An 8,237-nucleotide genomic window follows, 5' to 3' on the forward strand; every position below is an offset into this window, starting at 1 on the left:
TTATTGACTATACCAAAGCCTTTGACTGTGTGGACCAAAATAAACTGAGGAAAATTCTGAAATAAATGGGAATACCAAACCACCTGACCTGCCTCTTGAGAAACCTACATGCAGGGCAGGAAGCAACAGTTAGAACTGGACATGGAACAACAGACTGGTTCCAAATAGGCAAAGGAGTATGTCAAGGCTGTATATTGTCACCCTGCTTATTTAACTTATATGCAGATTACATCATGAGAAATGCTGGGCGGGAAGAAGCACAAGCTGGAATCAAGATTGCCAGGAGAAATATCATTAAACTTAGATATGCAGATGACACCACCCTTATGGCAGAAAGTGAAGAGGAACTAAAAAGCCTCTTGATGAAAGAGGGGAGTGGAAAAGTTGGCTTAAAGCTCAGAAAACGAAGACCATGGCATCTGGCCCCATCACTTCATGGGAATTAGATGGGGAAACAGTGGAAACAGTGTCAGACTTTATTTTTGGGAGCTCCAAAATCACTGCAAATTGCAGTCACGAATTTAAAAGACGCTTGCTCCTTGGAAGGAGTAAAGCAGAGACATCACTTTTCCAACAAAGGTCCGTCTAGTCAAGGCTATGGTTTTTCTAGCAGTCAGGTATGTATGTGAGAGTTGGACTCTAAAGAAAGCTGAGTGCCGAAGAATTGATGCTTTTGAACTGTGGTGTTGGCGAAGACTCTTGAGAGTCCCTTGGACTGCAAGGAGATCCAACCAGTCCATCGTAAAGGAGATCAGTCTGGGAATGATGTTGAAGCTGAAACAAGAACCCATGTGAAAATGGTAAGATTATTTTTACCCTTTTCCCTTATGAAAAGCTGCATTCATAGAAAGTTTTCAAGTTGGATGTCAGAAAATATTTTTGTTTTCAATAGTGGCTTATTCTAGAAGTCTCTGCAGTAACTAAAGTATTCTCCTTCAAAACCAAACAATCTTTTCCAAACTGTTTTATACAATTATGAATCCAGTAGTGCACTTAATAGGAAACCTAATGTAAATACAGGCTTTTTGAGTCTCTAAAAACTCTAGATTTTCCCACCCTTCTGTTCTGCAATCAACATAATTCCCTGTATTATAAAGCATGCTATTGTATTGTTCATAAAACATATTAATAATGCTGCACATTTCTTTTTGACATCCTGATGGAACATGTTCTTTTAACTTGCTTTAGTGCATGAAAACTGTGTTTCCCAAATCTTGCTGCAACCTTGCCTTGTATTTCATCTGCCAGTCACATGTTCATTCCTGGACCAGTTGCTATCCATAGGATGGACTCCTGACTAATCAGGCTCCCTTCTGGGTTATTCCCCAGGTGGCATTTCTTCTACTTCATGTGTATTAACCACAATGGTCATCTCACACTCATAATAATGTCTCATTATTATCTCTTTAAGTAATTTCCTTACCTGTAATTTGAATGCACTTCTTTTTCTTCTTGTATGTGCAGCATACATTTAAAATAGCAGTTAATCATATTTCAGAATGTTGGGGCAGTTTTTGTACACTTTTTAATTCTGAAAATCCTAAAAAATCAGAAGTTCACAAGTATTAAAATATTTTGATTAAAAATATAAATGTTGTGTAATTGCAAAGAACTCTTTATATTATGTTCTACCATTTCCGATGCTAAATGTGTATTGACTCTCTTACACAGAAAAAAATAGTATAGTTTTAGGCAATAAATTCATAATAAATAGTCAAACTTTTCTCTCTTATGGAGTGTAAAACTGAAATATCATCAATACCATATGGTCATTCAAAAAGACTATATAGTCATATAGTATTTTTGAGAGTAAACTTGAATTTCATTGTATTTATATAAGCACTGAAGTGTATTGAGGGTTATCTGAGGTGGAGAAATGTTAAAATTTTGGGGATTTGGTGCTTACATAAAGCATAAATCCAACATAGTGCTTAATCTCTTGTGATTCTCAAAATAGAGTGATGTACACAATACAGCAAGAGATTCTTGGATGCTATAATCCTCAGACTTTCTTAATCTTTTCTTGCTTGTCTCCAGAAGTAAAACTTCTTGATATTTTACATGCTAGTTGTTAATAAGAAAGTTTTTCTGATTTATTTTTTAATTATGCAACTCTCTACCCCTTACAACTGGCCAGGGAAGGAAATGGTGAAAATAATTAAAGGAAGCTTTCCAAAAGAATAGATACAACTGAACATATATTCTCTTTGCTATGTCACTTCTTTTTCAATTTTTGAGTACATTGCAATACAAACATATTGAGTTCCTACTTTGTGTGCAGTACGTTGTGGGCACTGAAAAAAAGTAAATAAAGATAATTTTGTGTATACACAAAATGATGCAAATGATGTAGTGAAAAATTTATTAATGGATTCATGTATGATAAAAATGGAAATAACATCTTAGTCCTGCAACCAGAAGTGGGGATCCAGCAGCAAACTGATTAAAGCTAATAAAGAGTCAAGGCTGATGGAAAGAGAAAACGTTGCTTTATTTTGGATGCCAGCAACTAAGGAAGGCACAATAAAGGACAAATGGGCAATATAAAGGACAGAAATGCTATGGACCTAACAGAAGCAGAGGATATTAAGAAGAGGTGGCAAGAATACATAGAAGAACTATACAGAAAAAATCTTCATGACCCAGAAAATGACGATGGTGTGATCATTCATCTAGAACCAGACATCCTGGAATGTGAAGTCAAGTGGGCCTTAGGAAGCATCACTACAAACAAAGCTAGTGTAGGTGATGGAATTCCAGTTGAGCTATTTCAAATCCTAAAAGATGATGCTGTGAAAGTCCTACACTCATATGCCAGCTAATTTGGAAAATTCAGCAGTGGTCACAGGACTGGAGAAGGTCAGTTTTTATTCCAATCCCAAAGAAAGGCAATGCTAAAGAATGCTCAAACTGCCACACAATTGCACTCATCTCACATGCTAGCAAAGTGTTGCTCAAAATTCTCTAATCAGGCTCCAACAGTATGTGTACTGTGAACTTCCAGATGTTCAAGCTGGATTTAGAAAAGGCAGAGGAGCCAGAGATCAAATTGTCAACATCCGTTGGATCATTGAAAAAGGGAGAGAGTTCCAGAAAAATGTCTATTTCTGCTTTATTGAGTATGCTAAAACCTTTGATTTTGTGGACCACAACCAACTGCAGAAAATTCTTCAAGAGATGTGAATACCATAACACCTGACCTGCCTCCTGAGAAATCTGTATGCAGATCAAGAAGCAACACTTAGAACTGGACATGAAACAACTGGTTCCATGTCCAGATTTGGAACAGACTGGTTCCAAATCAAAAAAGGAGTATGTCAAGACTGTATACTGTCTCCCTGCTTATTTAACTTGTATGCAGAGTACATCATGAGAAATGCTGGACTGGATGAAGCACAAGCTGGAGTCAAGATTGCTGTGAGAAATATCAATAATCTCAGATGTGCAGATGACCCCACACTTACAGCAGAAAGAGAAGAAGAACTAAAGAGTATTTTGATAAAAGTGAAAGAGGAGAGTGAAAAATTGACTTAAAACTCAACATTCAGAAAACGAAGATCATGGCATCTGGTCCCATCACTTCATGGCAAATAGATGGGGAAACAGTGGAAACAGTGACAGACTTTATTTGGGGGGCTCCAAAATCACTGCAGATGGTGACTGAAGCCATGAAATTAAAAACACTTGCTCCTTGGAAGGAAAATTATGACCAAGTATACAGCATATTCAGAGAAGGCAATAGCACCCCACTCCAGTACTCTTGCCTGGAAAATCCCATGGATGGAGGAGCCTGGTAGGCTGTAGTCCATGGGGTAGCTATGAGTCGGACACGACTGAATGACTTCCCTTTCATTTTTCACTTTCATGCATTGGAGAAGGCAATGGCAACCCACTCCAGTGTTCTTGCCTGGAGAATCCCAGGGACAGCAAAGCCTGGTGGGCTTCCGTCTATAGGGTCGCACAGAGTCAGATATGACTGAAGTGACTTAGCAGCAACAGCAGCAGACAGCATATTAAAAAGCAGAGATATTACTTTGCCAACTAAGGTCCGTCTAGTCAAAGGTATGGTTTTTCCAGTAGTAAAAATGTATGCATGTGAGAGTTGGACTATAAAGAAAGCTAAGAGCTGCAAAATTGATGCTTTTGAACTGTGGTGTTGGAGAAGACTCTTGAGAGTCCCTTGGACTGAAAGGAGATCCAACTAGTCCATCCTAAAGGAGATCAGTCCGGGTATTCATTGGAAGGACTGATGCTAAAGCTTAAACTCCAATACTTTGGCCACCTGATGTGAAGAACTGACTCATCTGAAAAGACCCTGATGCTGGGACAGGTTGAAGTGGGGAGAAGGGGACAACAGAGGATCAGATGCTTGGATGGCATCATCCAACTTGATGGACATGAGTTTGGGTAAACTCTGGGAGTTGGTGATGGACAGGGAGGCCTGGCATGCTGCAGTCCATGGGTCTCAAAGAGTCAGAAATGACTGAGTGACTGAACTGAACTGAACTGAGGAGGGGGCAGACTGCAGTTTGAAGGACAACACCATGCACTAATTACCAGTGGTCCAGAGATTTTATAGGTGAAGGGAGGGGCTGCATGCAGAAACAGCACAGTCAGCTCTGACAGTCTTTTGGAGATTGATCATTTCTCTGATCAAACTTATTCTTTGGTGAAAAATTTTCTACAGTCAGAAGTTGTGTGGAAGACATGGGCAGGGAGGGAGGGAGAATGACCACAGAGTCCACTCCATCTCAGTATAAGATTAAGAGGGTTGACTTTAGGAGTAGAATTGTTTGATCATTAGATGTACATACCTTCAACTTCAAAGTTTTCAGCAATCTTTGTAACAGTTTACATCTTAAAAGCAAAAGAATAAAATCAGTAATAAATGTTTTAACATATCTATCAATTGTAGAAAATAGATTTCAAATAAGTTTCTAAATCAAGAAGTTAAAAAATACTAATTATGAAAACCTCACCATAAATACAATTATGCAGAAAAGAAAACAATAGAAAATAGTATTTAGAAAAGCAAATAATGCAATCAAAGCCTGATCTAATTATACTCAGCTGCTAGTTATCCTGGGCTTATTTCTATTCTCAAAGCACTTCAAACTCATCCCTGCCTCTGTGTCTAAATGGATCATGACCTCTAGAACCAACCTGCTCTGGTTGATTAATAACAGTGATTGCCTAGAACATTGCTTAGGATTCATTTAAACACTCAACAAATGTTGGCTGAATCAGAGCCTGAAGTGCGGTCATAAGGTTAAGAGTATATGTTATGGGTTCAGATGACATGAGCTCAACTCCTACCTTGTGGCAAGTAAATGTCTCTGAACCTCATTATTTTTTTTTTTAACCAGTAGAGCTGGGATACATAATAATACCTATTGCACAGGGTTGTTGTTAGAATCAAATCAGGTAGTACCCATAAAATATTAAGAATAATCTATGACATATAAGGGAAGCACTCAATATATTTAAAATTGTTACTTTTGTTGTTGTTGTATGTACTCATGTTGTATCGCTTCCCTGGTAGCTCAGCTGGTAAAGAATCTGCCTACAATTCAGGAGATCCTGATTCAATTTCTGGGTTAGGAAGATCTACTGGATAAGTGATAGGCTACCCACTCCAGTATTCTTGGGCTTCCCTGGTGGCTAAGCTAGCAAAGAATCCTTCTGCCATGTGGGAGACCTGGATTCAATTCCTGGGTTGGGAAGATTCCCTGGAGAAGAGAACGGCTACCCACTCCAGTATTCTGGCCTGGAGAATTTCATGGAGTCTATAGCGCATGGGATTGCAAAGAGTCGGACATGACTGAGCAACTTTCACTTTCACTGTAACCATTGTTATTGGGTTGGCTGAAATATTCCTTCAGTTTTTAAGTAAAAATAAAAGACACACTTCATTTTCACCAGGAACTTCATTAAACAATGTATTTACCATTTTATTCTACTACCTTCTGCCTTTTTTAAAGCAACTTCATATTCCAAACTTTTTTTTATCTTTTTGAGCAAAGAACTGTCCCAAGTGCCTTTTATAGTCTTTTGGGGAATCAAAAATTTTTCCATTAAGATAATTTTGTATAGACCAAAATAATTGAAATCCAAAGGACAATGTCTGGTGAACATAGTAGATGAAGCAGAACTTAGTCAAGCTGTAACTGCTTTTGTTTGGTCATCAAAGAAACATTCATTCTTTCATTATCCTGATGGAAGATTAAATGTTTTCTGTTAACTAATTCCAGACACTTTTTGTTGAGTACTGCTTTTCAGGTGGCCTAATTGTGAGCAGCTTTTGGAATTAATTGTGTGGTTTTCTGGAAGGAATTCATAATAGAGAACTCCCTTCCAATCCCATCATACATACACATTATCTGTTGTGGATGAAGACTGGATTTTGGTGTGGTTGGTGGTGGTTTATTTCACTTGTCCCTTGATCTCATCTACTGTACATTATGGTACAGTATCTATGTTTCATCACCCATCATAATTTGTTTAAAAACAGAACATTTTTGTTACATTTAAGTAGAAAATTGAATGCAGAAAAATGGTCAAGAAGGTTTTTTTTTTTTTTCTTTCTTTCTTGTTTGCTTAACTTATATAGAACCCAAACATCACAGTAATTAATGTAACCAAGCTGGTATAAATTATTTTCAAATCTTGGTTTGGATATTTTGAGTATGTCAGCTATCTCCCATGTGGTATAACCTTGATGGTTCTCAGTTGATGTCTCGATTTGATTACTATCAACTTTAACTGGTCTACCCAGCTGTGGAGCATCATTCAGCAAGAAATCTCAAGCACAAAGCTTTGCAAACCACTTTTCACACATTTGATCTGTCACAGGACCTTCTCCATACACTACGTGAATCTCTTTTTGTGTTTTAGTTTCATTTTTACCTTTCTTGAAATAATAAAGCATATATGCCAAAATGGTACTTTTTCTTCCATCTTGAATATTAAAGTGGCTATCAGAATTTCACCAATTTTAAGTTTTTTTTGAAATGTGTGCTGATATTATACCTATCACAATACAATCTTAAAAAATTGTTTTGAATGAAGTTAAAGACAACTAACCACTACAAGAGCTATCCTATAGGAAAAAAATACAAACAAAAACAAAACAAAACAGGATTTTTGGCCCTTCCTTGCTTTTGAAGTCTCTGATTCTTTCTTACCTTCTAGATCTGAGCTGAGATGTAGTTGCCTAAAGATCAAAATAAATGTATTTTTATTGCTGCAGCAAATATGGTTTATGGGTGAGTACTAATAAACACAAAAATAACTTTTCAAAAGAAAATAATTTGAAAATATTTTACTTATTTTAAAATTGCTGTTTTATTTTGCATAATATGTGAGTGAATAGTCAGAGTCTGGGTGGTTTTTAACACTGTAACTTGCCTTGCTGACAATCTGGCTAAATATCAATACATATCAAACATCAACATCTGTTTTGTCTCACAAAGACACTTTATTTTAATATATGATTCATTCCCTTATCATTTTATGTTATGCAAAATTATCATTTTATTAGTTTACCCATTTTTGGTTTGTCTTTTTCCTAGTATATGAGATCAGAGGGGCAGAAATTTCGTCTGGTTTTTCTCATCACTTGATCTGCTTTTCCTCTAAAGGGTCTGAACATAGGCACTTAGAGTCCCACATTTCAATTTATAGAATAATTACTTGGAGGGTTGTGAGAGTTCACAAATATCCCACACCTAGTTTCCCCTATTGATAATATTTTGCATGATTAATTTGTTAAAACGAATGAATTGATATTGATACACTATAATTATTCAAATTTCCTCAGTTTCGGTGCAATGTCCTTTTTCCGTTTCAGGATCTCATTTAAGACATCATATTGCATTTATTAGTTATACTTTAGAGTCCTGTGGCCTGTGAAAGTTTCTCAGACTTTCCTTGTTTCTCACATGATATTGATGATTTTGAGGAGGTTTGGTCAAGTATTTTGTAGAATAATGCTCAATTGGAATTTGTTTGATGTTTTTCTTTTTTAATTTGTCTTTTACTAAAACATAGTTGATTTGCAGTGTTATGTTAGTTTATGGTATATAGCAAACTGATTCAGTTACATACATATATATATATAATATATATACATTTTAATAAATCCTTTTCATTATGGTTTACTAAAAGATATTTCATATAGTTGTCTTTGCTAGACAGTAGAACCTTTTTGTTTATACAGTCTATATATAATAGATTTC

Source organism: Bos indicus x Bos taurus, chromosome 2 (genome assembly GCF_003369695.1).
Source record: "Bos indicus x Bos taurus breed Angus x Brahman F1 hybrid chromosome 2, Bos_hybrid_MaternalHap_v2.0, whole genome shotgun sequence".
NCBI lineage: Eukaryota > Metazoa > Chordata > Mammalia > Artiodactyla > Bovidae > Bos > Bos indicus x Bos taurus.